The 14989-nt window shown below is 44.1% G+C and overlaps 1 non-coding gene across 1 annotated transcript; it reads right to left on the bottom strand.

The window, feature by feature from the left end:
• Positions 1 to 14471: 14471 nt before the first annotated feature.
• Trnat-ugu lies at positions 14472 to 14546 on the bottom strand. The gene has a single exon. It is a non-coding gene; the product is annotated as a tRNA-Thr (tRNA).
• Between the last annotated feature and the right edge of the window lie 443 nt (positions 14547 to 14989).

The raw sequence follows: 14989 nt of genomic DNA, 5'->3' as shown, positions 1-14989 counted from the left end.
TGTGAGTTTTACACAGGACGCCGAACCGCAATAGGAACAGGCCAAAGAGTCTGACACAACCAAGTCTCTGGCTCCAATTGTCTCTCCTTACACTGCAGAATACAATCATTGAGCTGTACTGTAACCAGGGAAAAGAAACGGAATTATGGACGAGAAATTTGATGCTGAATTTAACACACGCCACAGATCTTCACAAAAGACTTATTTACTTACGTTGTAGTTCGTCTTCTACAAATCTACGGCGCTTACTGCTAATTTTGGAGTTGTTGCTGCTGTGTTCCATTTCGAAAGACCCACCCACCCACCCACACACACACACACACACACACACACACACATACACACAGACAGACAAAACAGGCAAAAAACTATAGCCACCACAATGGACGGGAGCAGGCTGAGGATGATGAAGGAGGGGGGGGGCCTTGTTTAGATTCACCACACGTTACAGGCTGCAAATCAGAGGGCCTCATATTGAATGGACACCCAGTCGGGAAGGCAGTTGATGAGAAGGTCCGAGCGAGTACTTCAGGGACCAATGAGATTCAAACTTTGACCGAAATATCCAGAAATCCCTTGTTCGAATGTAAAGTGGCGTGATCCATGATGTCACACTTATTTGACAGAACGATACAAGTCTCTCTCTCTCTCTCTCTCTCTCTCTCTCTCTCTCTGGCTCTCTCTCTCTCTCTCTGTCTGTCTCTCTATCTCTTCCCCTCACCATCCAGCAGGTGTTTGTACAGGACTCGTGGTCCAATACAAACCCCCAGTCTCAACAGTGGGAAGCGCTGGCGACTGCACACACAGTGTGCAGTGATCCTGTTACATTTCGTAAAAGCATGCATGGTGGTGGAGGCAGCATTCGAAGCCTCTGCGGATAGTGAAATATTTTTTGTGACTATTATTATCATGGGGGATACAAAAATGTTTCCTTTTGCAATTTATCGTTTGTAGGACTATGTTGCGAATTCCATTGTCTTTCGAAACAACCAGCCTGAGGGGCTGGGAGGGTGGGGGGGGGGGGGGGGGGAGGGGTTGGCGGAGCAAGTGATTGAGCATCAAGAAACAGCTGTGGGTAACAGATCTGTTATTCCGATGCTGTGTGACTTGCTGAGGCCCACAGGTGTAGTTCAGTTGCTGGCCATTAGGGATCGTGTCCATTGGCAGCATGCTCGGAATCCCTGGTAGAATCTGCACGCGTTGGAAGAGCGCCAATCAAGCCACACCACCCCAACACAGTGCCCCATGTCTCCAGCAGCCCGGGTTTCGCACTGCGCAACGATTATTAGCATCATATGCAGTAGTTTTTAAACTCTACTGTGGCACCACCAAGTAATTTACAAAGCTTTTTCGTGCTGTTTTTTTTTTATCCCACAGCGTAAGGCTGTATTTTAGAGACAAGCGGTGCTACTGTTTGTGGAGTAGCTTTAAGCATTGGGGTTCGTAGCAGGTATGTGTAGTTCCATTTTTTGGCATCACTGTTGTTTATGATTTTTTAATATTCCGTCATTTCTATTTCTTTCACAATTTTCTCGTCTGTAGTACTGTGCCGTGAATTCCAATGTCTTTTGAAGCACATGGCTCAAGTGGGGAGAGGGAGCTGTCATCAAGCAATAGCCCTGGGTAAATTCCCTGTTATTCATATGCTGGACAGTTTGCTGCAGGCCACAGCTATAGTTCCACCTGCAGCCGGCAAGTATCGCAACAAACTCCAGTGCACACGGCAGCCCTACTAGAAGTCACAGTTGCACACAGAGCGCCGAGTCAGCCACACCACTCCAACATTATATGTCACACCTCTGGCAGCTCAGGACATTGCGCCACACTGTGCATTAATTACACGATTATGAGCATTGTGTGCAGTAGGTTTTAGCCTCCACTGTGCTAGCACCGTGTAATTTACAAAGCTTTTTGGTGTTACTTTCATATCCCACAGTATACGACTGTAAATTACAAAGTAGTCTTACACATTGTGCTGTCCTTTTTAGCGTAGTGTTATTATCACCAGTAGGTGTGTGTAGTCCGATTTTTTAACATCATTGTAGTTTTCGTTTTCTAACACACTGTAATTTCTATGCATATACCAGTTTAGGGGGTTGCTCCAGTTATTGTTTTTGTCTTTTTCCCGCCAACTCACAGGTGGAGCACCCTATGAGGAGTTACTATTTTGCGTCCTCCTGCTACTTGTTTTGAGTGGTATTGTGAATTTTGTTCCAGCAGGATGACACTAGTTGCGTGACATCGTCAATATTGAGCCATATTGCGATTTTAGTCACTCATTGTTAAGCATATAGATGTGAAATTATGAGCTATCTTTAGTTTCCCGCCAAATATAGATAAAGTACACTAAAATAACCTTCTTCTCTGACAGCTGGACAGAGACTGACCGTTTCCCACCATTTTCAGGGTTGGATGGTGGTGGGTGGAGTGAGAGCTGGGGCTGGGCGAGTTAAGTTATTAGAGGTACCCCCATTGACCCATTTCCAGCCAAAATTTGAATATCCCACCATGGCATCAGTGCGACATTGCCGCCATCTTGGATCCACCCTCCTGGATAAATTTGCCAACTATTCCAACTGCACAAGAAACAGCCTAGTCCCACTACTAACACTAACACTTCATTCGAGCGAAATTGTACAGAGAATATCTCACTGCACGTCTTTACTGCTGCATAATCCTGATCCAGTGCTGAAGAACACTGGCAGAGTTTGTGCCTCCTTTCTTCCAGCCATCTGCATTCAACTGTACTACCAGTCGACATTTCTCCCTACCGATTCTTTTAATAAATACGTTTAAGTACTAACTAATTACTGAGAGCTTAAGACTGAAACAAGGGATGGCATGTAAACTCAAGGGGCGTGATCACAGTGCCGCCATCGAAGGGTGAAAAAGACGTGGGCCGCTCGCTCATTGTGAGGGTGTTCACTGCAAGTATAAGATTGTTAATGTGCATGCTGCGCAGCGATAATTTTAGAATCTGGTTGTAAAGTTCATCATAAAATACGCAGATACAACGAGCGAGGTCGTCATGTTTGATGTGAGTCCACCTAAGAAGCCATCATTAAATAAAACATTAAGATGTTTAGAGAAATACATGGTTTTTTAATGTGTATAAGACGGAGCTGTTGTCAAAGAGCAGTCAACGACCGATGTAGTTTTGAAATCAGTTGCAGCTACAGGTATTGGTCGTGTACCTTGTGGTACTGTAAGTACAAGGCCACACACACTCTTTGAAATTTCCCAAGGCAGAAAAATCATGACAAAAGGTTTGAAAAAATGTTGATGACGTTGGTAGAAATGCCATACGAATGAAAGTGCACAATGTTCTTTTTTTCGTAACGGTTCAAATGGTTCAAATGGCTCTGAGCACTATGGGACTTAACATCTGTGGTCATCAGTCCCCTAGAACTTAGAACTACATAAACCTAACTAACCTAAGGACATCACACACATCCATGCCCGAGGCAGTCGCGCGATTCCGGACTGAGCGCCTGAACCGCTAGACCACCGCGGCCGGCTTTTCGTAACGGACCGCCAACAATAGGCAAAGTGATGGCTGCTGAGAAGGAAGATCCACATTCGGGAATTTTCGGAGAACTACATTTTATAGCTTATTACAGGAAATGAATTTCAATTTGTTCGACGTGGACACGATAGTTGCTAATAGACACGGTTAACATTTTTTGGGATGGCGTTATATGCGAACCATTGAATTGTTGGAAGATTAAAGAAGGTTCATATTATATTTAGTAGAGACGTGGCTGAACGCAGAACACACACGAAGTAACGTCTAGGCAAATAATGTTGTAAAACCTCCAAACCAGGGTTCCGTCTGGATGTCTGGACCACCGGGTAAAGGAACAGGTCCGATGCTCATGCACTTTGGCAAAAAAGCAGGTTTTATCGACTGCTGGTTGAGGGCTTTTAACCTAAGAGGAGTGGAGATTATCATGAAATGTGCAGGTATACGCCCGATCAGTGGTTACAAGACTTTCTTCCTCGGTTTCAGAAAAACGCGGTTATTATTCGTCTTAACGCACCGTAGCATTCTCGTAGAAAAGAAAATCCTTACGCTGATTCCAATAAGCGCGATATATCAGAATTGTAAAAATCTAAAAATATCATACCTGAAGACATTATGTTGAAGAAAGCCGGCCTCTGTGGCAGAGCGGTTCAAGGCGCTTCAGTCCGGAACCGCGCTGCTGCTACGGTCGCAGGTTCGAATCTTGCCTCGGGCATGGATGTGTGTGATGTCCTCAGGTTAGTTAGGTTCTATGTCTAGGGCACAGATGACCTCAGATGTTAAGTCCCATAGTGCTGAGAGCCATTTGAATCATTTGAAGAAAGGACTACTAGAAATTATTAAAAAGAAAACAGTGTAGCACACAACAAACACTCAGTAGATGAAATGGCTAGGAATTCAGGGAAACCTGTTCGTCGAATTCCTCCTTACCATTGTGAATAAAACGCCATTGAGTAAGTCTGGACCAGACGCAAAGCTATGCTGGAGCACGAAACAGAACATACAAAACGTCGGAGGTTAAAGAGCCTTTAGAACAAGCAGTAAGGGCAGTGACTGCAGAAGAGTGGAACAGGTGATTGAATAAGTTGAAACTCAGGGAGGTTTGAGTCCTCCCTCGGGCATGGGTACTAGTGTTGTCTTTAGCGTTAAATTAGTTTAAGTAGTGTGTAAGTCTAGGGACCGATGACCTCAGCAGTTTGGTCCCTTAGGAATTCACACAGATTTGAACGTTTGAAACTGAGATGTGAACATAAGACTGTATTGTACAGTAGAAGAAAGAGAAGAGCATTTTGTTATAGATCTGAATGAAAATAGATGAAGTTCGACAGAATGACCTCTGTTTTGTCGGCTTTTGACGTGTTAGTATCTGCCACTGATGTTGAAACTGCTGGTATTTGAATCTGCTATGCCGCATGTCGGCTTTTTACGCTTGATTTCGTTACATTGTAGCCCAGGTTCATAATACATCGTTTCTCAAGAGCGACTCACGCTCCGGAGTGACTTCAGCGTGTCGGCCAGTTGCACAGGGTGCACGAAGGATTTTCACAGCAACGGTCGGTCATGTGAAATTGTTTGTGTTTCGTCCCATCTCTCGGTTAAGACACTATTAACTCTATGACCAGACCCAGAGGTCCGCCGGGAATAAGGCCTTTCATCTTCTGTCGTTATGGGGTCACTCACTTGCATTATGGACGGCCACGGGGTGAGCACACCGCTCTCCCATCCGTTGTCCTCTATTCAGACGTTTGTGGCGCTACTTTTCACTCGGGTACCTCTCTGTTGGCTTCACTGGACTGAGTGAACTCCATTTCAGTCCTCCACACAAGAAAAAATCTCTGCAGGTACCACGAGTAGAACCTGGTTCGTCTGCACGACAGCTAGATGCAGTGACCACGCAGGTACCGAGTTGGACTAATAATTGCATGCATTTATTGTTTATGCTCTCAAAGACTTGAATCTCGGCTTCTGTTTCCTCCTGGGGATAATTTTGACATGTCCACTGACGCATTTAAGCCTTCTAGTTATTACTCTTAGGTAAAGTTGGAATATTTAATTCTAACGGCAGCTGATCAAATCTGCACAAGCAGTTTGGTGAAAGCTGATTCATCATCTTCATCACTCTTGCATGTGTGCCACTAAATAGTAAATGTCTCCTTCCACACATTATCATTAATTATATACATCAGAGGCTTAAACATAGGATCCCATAATCAGCAACTTTCTTCATCAGTCTCTTCTTCACTGCTCAGTCACATTCTCAAAGAACTGGTCAAAGTACTGTTATTTGTTCAATGGTTTCTGAATGTTGTATAGTAACGCGAGAATAACAAATACCGATCACCAAATTATGTAATACATTACAGAGAACCGCCAAGTTGAAATATTTGTTTTCTTTATTGCCTGATGACTAATTTCGACCCTAAGCTCACAATCAAATTACCTATAAAGCTATGCAGTAACATTTATTACGACAGCCACATGTCTGTTCATTCCAGTTATATACTTCTTGCAAAAGAGTACAATGCTGACTTTCATACACCTAACTAATTAGATGAATGAAGTTCACCCCTGCACTACTTTACAAGATGTGTTTGAATGGAATGAACAGGCCTGTGGCTGTCGTAATGTACGTAACTGCATAGCATAGTGGATGATTTGATAATGAGCTTAGGGTCGAAATTAGTCATCAGGCAATAAAGAAAATAAATATTTCAACTTGGAGGTTCTCTGCAATTTATTGCATAATTTTGTAAACCATACAGTTCCCGATGTCATGTCTTTCTGAATGCTGGAAATTAGTAGATTCGGATCATCTGTTATTAGCATCTACATGCGAATTTGTGTGTCACGCTGATTACCTGCAGCAGGCGAGATTAATATTTTAACACGTTTAACAACACTGTTTCACGTCAAAACCGCGCATGCCTGCGTCCCATGTTTCGAATAGATTTATAAAAGGCGTACAACACATACATCAACTGTCGACCAGATTGTCCTGATAACTGTAGCTAGTCTGAATCAAATGGTATATGAGAATTTTTAATGTACAACATAATTCTGTAAAGCACAAATAATAAATTTACTATCGATACTCACTTCATGAATTTTCGGTTACATTGCTGAAATGACAATGGACTTTCATCTGCGAGTGGTAAGTTTCTAAGCCAAAATTCAGAAAGGGACTTTTAATAAAATTTGTGTCAACGGATTTTTAATACAAAACATGTGAAAAGAGGCGTTATAACAGCCACTATAAGTTCCTTAATATCTCCTGAGCCGTGTGGCTCATTTTCCGAGTTGTTACGTTTATGGTATTGGCGCAATGTGTTTTCCTGCTACGCCATCGGGTGGAGCTTCGGTCTTCTTGTAGTTGGTTGTTGGGTTAGAGGGAGCTGGAGGCAGGTTGTTGACGGACGGTGGAGGAGCGAGAGGAAGAAGCGTGTGACGAACGGTAGGCTGGCGATTACGGAGCCTGATTGGAGGTTGCTCATCTTGGTGGGCGGCTAATTATACAGAGTCGCATTGGTGTGGAGTGTTGGGCTCTACGCTGTTACGCCCAATTAGCTATCTGGCCACTGATGTGGTCGTCGTGATGACGAGTTTGTCTGGTAACCACCCGTCTTACATGTTTTTGGGTAACGCAATTCTGTTTATGGATCTTGGTATATGTGCTCCGGCGTAGAACGCGCGCCCTTTAGGCCGGTTTTCCCGCTGTCCTCCGTCACTCTGAACTCAAGCTACTAAATACACTCCCCTGTGACTTCCTTCTATTGCAGTTTGTTCAGCAGTTCTGTGACTTTGTCATTAATGCTTCAAGTGAAATTAATTTGTTGTAGAATGTTCTAGGGCATCACATACACCACTGGCCATTAAAATTGCTACACCAAGAAGAAATGCAGATAATAAACGGGTATTCATTGGACAAATATATTATACTAGAACTGACATGTGATTACATTTTCACGCAATCTGGGTGCATAGATCCCGAGAAATCAGTACCCAGAACAACCACCTCTGGCCGTAATAACGGCATTGATACGCCTGGGCATTGAGTCAAACAGAGCTGGGATGGCGTGTACAGGTACAGCTGCCCATGCAGCTTCAACACGATACCACAGTTCAACAAGAGTAGTGACTGGCGTATTGTGACGAGGTAGTTGCTCGGTCACCATTGACCAGACGTTTTAAATTGGTGAGAGATCTGGAGAATGTGCTGGCCAGGGCAGCAGTCGAACATTTTCTGTATCCAGAAAGGCCCGTACAGGACCTGCAACATGGGGTCGTGCATTATCCTGCTGAAATGTAGGGTTTCGCAGGGATCGAATGAACGGTAGAACCACGGGTCGTAACACATCTGAAATGTAACGTCCACTGTTCAAAGTGACGTCAATGCGAACAAGAGGTGATCGAGACGTGTATAACCAATGGCATCCCATCCCATCACGCCGGGTGATACGCCAGTATGGCGATGACGAACACACGCCTCCAATGTGCGTTCACCGCGATGTTGCCAAACACGGATGCGACCATCATGCTGCTGTAAACAGAACCTGGATTCATCTGAAAAAATGACGTTTTTCCATTCGTGCACCCAGGTTCGTCGTTGAGTACACCATCGCAGGCGCTCCTGTCTGTGATGCAGCGTCAAGGGTAACCGCAGCCATAATCTCCGAGCTAAAGTCCATGTTGCTGCAAACGTCGTCGAACTGTTCGTTCAGATGGTTGTTGTCTTTCACACGTCCCCGTCTGTTGACTCAGGGATCGAGACGTGGCTGCACGATCCGTTACAGCCATGCGGATAAGATGCTTTTCATTTCGACTGCTAGTGATACGAGGCCGTTGGGATCCAGCATGTCGTTCCGTATTACCCTCCTGAATCCATCGATTCCGTATTCTGCTAACAGTCATCGGATCTCAACCAACGCGAGCAGCAATGTCGCGATACGATAAACCGCAATCGCGATAGGCTACAATCCGACCTTTATAAAGGTCGGAAACAAGGCATCACAAGCACGTTTCACCAGGCAACGCCAGTCAACTGCTGTTTTTGTATGGGGAATCGGTTCGAAACGTTCCACATGTCAGACTGTTATAGGTGTAGCCAACGGCGCCAAACTTGTGTGACTAATCATTTGCATATAAGAGCATCTTCTTCCTGTCGGTTAAATTTCGCTTCTGTAGCACGTCGTCTTCGTGGTGTAGAAATTTTGATGGCCAGTAGTGTATATTAGTGACCACTGAGGTTGAATACCTACCCTGACCTTTAAGGTGGCAAGTTCTAGCATCCCCGACTTGTGCATGAGTTGGTAACATTGGGCATAGTCACGCTAAGCAAGCTCCAGCGGCCCAATGAATGTGGGCTAATTTCCTGTGCTCACGTTGGAAGGTATTTGTGAGATCCAACACGTCTCTTAAAAGAAGGAATTAATTGTTTACTATTGTATATATCTTATCACTATTGCGATCTCGTCCTTAGGCATTAGGGCTCAATATTTTCCTGGTACTTCTTAAGTTTACTTACCTGAATATTTTGGTGGTGTCTTGTCAACAGTTCTCTGCTTAATCAAATTAATTGTCATGTTTGGTGATTACTGTTAATTTGGTCATTACTGTTAAACTATTCACCAATTAATCACATTTTTTTACCTATGTAGTCACTGTAACATTTAGATTTTGCTCGTGGTCTGGAGCGGGGTTTGCATTTGTTTTTCTTATGTCGGGTCTCGAGAATGTACTCATTTTTGATGCTCAGTCTTTCATGAATTATATGCCTGTTTGCTTGCCCTCGGCTTCCCGTGTTGTTCGTAGCGTTGCAACCGTTGCCCTCGGCGTGTTATCCACTACCCGCCGATTAATCGGGCGCGGGTAGTGCACGACAGCTGCGTGCGAGAGTGTGCTGTGGTGTTCCTCCTCATGTCTTGCAGTAGCCACTGAGGCGACGCGGCGTCCTCGCTTACCATGGCACTTCTGTATAGATTAAGTTCTCAATCCTTATTGCATTCGGAATTAAATTTAAATCAAAGTGTCCGCTACCCTAAGGCCAACATAGCAAAACCTTGCCTTCGCCAGCCACACCTTTTTTTGTTATTGCTGCCTTAACGTTTGCTTGAATTGATGATCTTTAAATCATTATTAGTGGATTGTTTTAAATTTTAAAATGTTTCCAAAATTTATAGTGCCCAAAGGGCGCTACAAATCTTTTATCGTAATTCTGACCCTGAAAATTTAAAATTATTCTTGACTTTACTGTTAAAAGAATTGCTTGTGTCAAAGAGACTCTCCAGATTGGTAAAATACTGAACACGTATATCTTTAAAATTTTCTTACAGTTCCTGTTTGAGAAAGTGGTAATACCTAAGGGGCTTCAGATTGTCAAATTCTGAAGTAGTAAACTTCTGAACATAGTTACCTCCCATTCCGGGCGGGAAGGAGCGCCTGGTCCCCGGCACGAAACCACCCGGCGGATTGGTGTCGAGGTCCGGTGAACCAGCCAGTCTGCGGATGATTTTTAGGCGGTTTTCGATCTGCCTCGGCGAATGCGCGCTGGTTCTCCTTATTCCGCGTCAGTTACACTATGTCGGCGATTTCTGCGCAAACAAGTTCTCCACATACGTGTTCACCACCATTACTCTACCACGCAAACTTAGGGGTTACACTCGTCTGGTGTGAGACGTTCCCTGGGGGGTCCACCGGGGGCCGAACCGCACAATAACCGTGGGTTCAGTGTGGGGCGGCGGAGGGGTGAAGTGGACTGCGGTAGTCATAGTGAGGTTGTGGACCACTGCGGCTTCGGCGGGGACGGAGCCTCTCCGTCGTTTCTAGGTCCCATCAATACCTACAATACCTACTCCCCGACTGAAAAGTTCTTAAGGTCAAAAACATCCTCAGCATTTGTGAAACGCTGAACCTGTAAATAACAAAAAGCATTATCCTTCTAGTTCTAAACTGCTAGTGCCAAAAGCGCCCAAGTTATTTTTAATAGTAATCCTGGACTTGTGAAATCTTTCTAAATACGGGAAAATTTCCTTGTTTGAAGTTTACTGTCCAATGAGCGGCTCTCAAATTGTTATCGTAATGCTCTTTTTGTAATTGTAGAGAAGTCAGGTTTGACCGGTTGTATTTTTACGAACGTTTAACTTGTTATTTGAAAGAGGCATTACTTGTCATGTAAAAAAGAATTGCCACTGCTAAAAGGGTTATTTAAATCACCGTGTTTAAATTGTTTTAACTCGTCTTAAACTTCCTGTTTTCTCATGGGTACTTTATTGTATGTTTGATATTTCTGGTTTGTCACTTTGTAGTCACTCTCAAACTGTTTCTGTTTATTTGTATGTTATTGATGTTTTAAGTATATCTTGTTAAATAAAGGAGGTCCAACTTTCTTGAAGCAACAAATGGCTTTCCGTAAAGTCAGCCTGCACCTTCCTCCCGCCCATCAAGTTGTCGTCGTATCCTAGAGCGTCGGCTGAGATCTCAAGTCTGGCAATGAAAATGACACATTTACCGAAATCTTTAATATTTGTACACATCACTTTCAGAAAACATAAACAGTACCGAACCAATGTTAATGTTTTCACTTTGACAACGCAGTGTAAACAGTTACTGTTATTTTTTAAAATGCGTTTTCACAAAGCGAAAATTTTATAATTTTATAATTATCAGTCAGTACACCAATTTTACGTCAGGTCTACTAAAGGAATATTGCCAATTACTGGACGTAAAGAAGTTCAGGACAAACGCACTGCATCCACAGGCAAATGGGAGGACGGAACATGTGCACAGAATAATTGGTATGTTGTTAGGTTAATAGGACTGGAACCAATATCTACGGTATGTCGTCTGCACTTACAACTCAAAAGTCCACATGAATACTGAGATGTCTCTATATGAGATCGTATATGGTCAGAAAATGCCATTTCATTTAGCCTGAAAAAAGTAGGAAGAAACGGGAATGAGTGCGCGAGATCGCGAGAACGTCTTAGGAGGTATGGAAATGAGTGCAAAAGGCAAATACAGTAGCTTTGCAAAAGCAGTAGGAGGCAGCGACGCGAACGGCGAGTTTGCCAGAGTACAGAGTGGGGCAATGAGTGATGCTCTCCAGCCGATATACGCCGAAAGGAAAAGACGACGAATATTTTCACCAAGTATCAAGGGCTGTATCAGGTAGTAGCAACCACCTCATTGGTCGATGTTAAACTTCAGAGCCCACCAAAACGACCAGTCTTTCAAAATGGAGAAAGGATGATGGTGACACATGCTTACCGAAAATGGGAATCTTGGAGGCGGTGCATTTCGTAATCTTCGTTGAGGTGGGCGCCTTGCACGTCCAGCACTTGGACGGAGGAATGGTGGTAGGCGTTTAGTGTCGCAAGCATGTGAGGTGCGGAAATAAGGGAGGAGATTGGAGGACACAGATTATGATCCTAAACGGGTTGCAGAAAAGAAAGGAGTGCTTGGAGAAGTAGACGGGAAAATGAAAAATTGCTTCAGGCATATGAAATGCTACGGGACGTATGCGACAAATGGTGGTAGCTATACCGCATGCAAAAGCAACAGAGGGATTAGTTGAACGCAAGTAGACAGACAAACGAAAGCGATGATAGGAAACTGAACAGCACAGTGTAAACCGTAAATAAATTCCCAGAGGAGAGTAAAGCAACGGAGGTGTGGCACACGCTGTTACTTCGTAAGTTACCGCAAAAGGTGGTGATGTATGCTGAAACACCACGAAAAGTCGTGAATCAAAATCTAGGAGCCTTTCACGTACGGTTGAAAGTGCTAGATACCAGGACTGTGTTGACGAGACTGTTGTAAGGAGTAGCTGACAGTGTGTGGAATGTGCATGGAGTCGTGACGAAGCTGCAGGAGGAATTGCATCACGCCTTAGCGAGCAGCTGAGTACTAATTTGTTAGCGCCGGGTGAGACATAGCTGGGATTGCATTAAGCGCAGAAAGACTGCCACCAGTGTGAAGTGTGGTAATGGCACATTGCATGCAATATCTCCCATTTTACTTTCAAGTGGAATCGGTGGAAGACAGACCAAGGATGAGTATAGGTTCTGGTTTGTTTTTCCAGTAATGGGGAAGCATGAGAAATTCCGTGCTCTACCATCCATTCGTACCCAGTGAAGTGGGAGGGTGGTAGGGTCAGGGGGATGGGGGGGGGGGGGAGCCATTTACGACGTTCTTGAAACTGTAGATCGAATAGATGTTGCTAATATCGCGAGGTAGAGGCAGGTAAGTAGAAATTGCAAAGGAAGAAGTTCAAAATTGCCCTAAAAGAAGGATAACCATGTGTCCATCCAAGATTATCTGGCTGCATGTGCAGAGAATTGTTTCTACGCAATCAGAAGGAGATTGATTGCGGGGGGGGGGGGGTATAGCGAAATGCAAGCTGTGTTTACAGCAAGCTGCTGCGAGCATGGCGGATGCGAGGAAGCTGCACGCATAGAACTCGGAGGAAGGGGAATACTGACTAACGGGACCCCGTGTAACTTGAGAGGAATAACTTTTTATTTGTCTCCGAGTTGTCGGCCACGTGACTGGTTCGATACTGCCCGCTACAAATTCCTCTCCAGTACCACAGAAGTTTTCGCTGATGACTTAACAGATGTGCTACCATCCTGTCACTTCTCCTTAATTGTGTTTTCCATATATCCCTTTCATCATAGATGCTCTGGAGAACATTTTCATTCTTTACCTTATTGGTCCACCAAATTTTCGACATTCTTCTGTAACACCAAGTTTCAATTGCTTCGATGCTCTTCTTTTCTGGTTTTCCAGCAGTCCATGTTTCACTACTGTGCTCCAAACGTACACTCCCAGAAATTTCTTCTTCAAATTAAGGCCTACGTTTCAAACTAGTAGACATTTTTTGCCAGTGCTAGTCTGCTTTTTAATGTCATCCTTGATCCGACCGTCATGGGTTATTTTGCTGGATTTTTTTTTTTTTTTTTTTTTTGTTTATCAGTCTTGTAGCTGGTTTGATGCGACAAGCCACGAATTCCTCTCCTGTGCTAACCTCTTCATTTCAGAGTTGCACTTGCAATCTACGTCCTCAATTATTTGCTGGATGTATTCCAATCTCTGTCTTCCTCTACAATTTTTGCCCTCTACAGCTCCCTCTAGTACCATGGAGGTCATTCTCTCATGTCTTAACAAATGTCCTATCGTCCTGTCCTTTCTCTTTATCAGTGTTTTCTTCATATTCCTTTCCTCTCCGACTCTGCGCAGAACCCCCTCATTCCTTGCCTTACCAGTCTACCTAATTTTCAACAATCGTCTGTAGCACCACATTTCAAATGCTTCATTTCTCTTTTGTTCCATGTCTCCCACTGTCCATGTTTCACTACCATACAACGCTGTACTCCAGACCTACATTCTCAGAAACTTCTTCCTCAAATTAAGGACTATGTTCGATACTAGTAGACTTCTCTTGACCAGGAATACCTTTTTTGCCATTGCTAGTCTGCTTTTGAAGTCCCCCTTGTTCTGTCCGTCATAGGTTATTATTCTGCCTATGTAGCTGAATTCCTTAACTTCATCTACTTCGTGATCATCACTCCTGATGCCAAGTTTCTCGCTGTTCTCATTTCTACTACTTCATTACCTTTGTCTTTCTTCGATTTACTCTCAATCCATACCCTGTATTCATTGGACTCTTCATTCCGTTCAGCTGGTCGTGTAATTCTTCTTCGCTTTCACTCAGGATAGCAATGTCATCAGCGAAACGTATCATTGATATATACGAAGATGGTATCTGTTGTTTCGGACATATCCGAAAGATCTCCTGCTTACATGGCAGACGCTCTACCCATCTGAGCCACCGAGGACACAGAGGATAGCGCGACCGCAGGGATTTAACTCTGGCAATGAAATTACAATGAAATGAACACCCTTAGCTGCTGACAGGCGTTGAAATACGTCAACGGGGACAGATGAAAATGTGTGTCCCGACCGGGACTCGAACCCGGGATCCCCTGCTTACATGGCAGACGCTCTATCCATCTGAGCCACCGAGGACACAGAGATAAATCCCTGCAGTCGCGCTATCCTCTGTGTCCTCGGTGGCTCAGATGGGTAGAGCGTCTGCCATGTAAGCAGGAGATCCCGGTCGGGGCACACATTTTCATCTGTCCACGTTGACGTATGTCAACGCCTGTCAGCAGCTAAGGGTGCTCATTTCATTGTAATAGTAGTATCATTGATAGCCTTCCACCTTGAATTTTAATTCCACTCTTGAACCTTTCTTTTATTTCCATCATTGCTTCCTCGATATACAGCTTGAACAGTAAGGGCGAAAGGCTACGTCCTTGTCTTACACCCTTTTTAATATGAGCACTTTGTTCTTGGTTGTCCACTCTTATTATTCCCTCTTGGCTGTTGTACATATTGTAATACGACCCCTCTCTCTCTATAGCTTACCCCTATTTTTCTCAGAATTTCGGACATCTTGTACCATTTTTC

Source organism: Schistocerca piceifrons, chromosome 2 (assembly GCF_021461385.2).
Source record: "Schistocerca piceifrons isolate TAMUIC-IGC-003096 chromosome 2, iqSchPice1.1, whole genome shotgun sequence".
NCBI classification, from domain to species: Eukaryota; Metazoa; Arthropoda; class Insecta; order Orthoptera; family Acrididae; genus Schistocerca; species Schistocerca piceifrons.
This window is presented reverse-complemented; position numbering and strand designations above follow the sequence as displayed.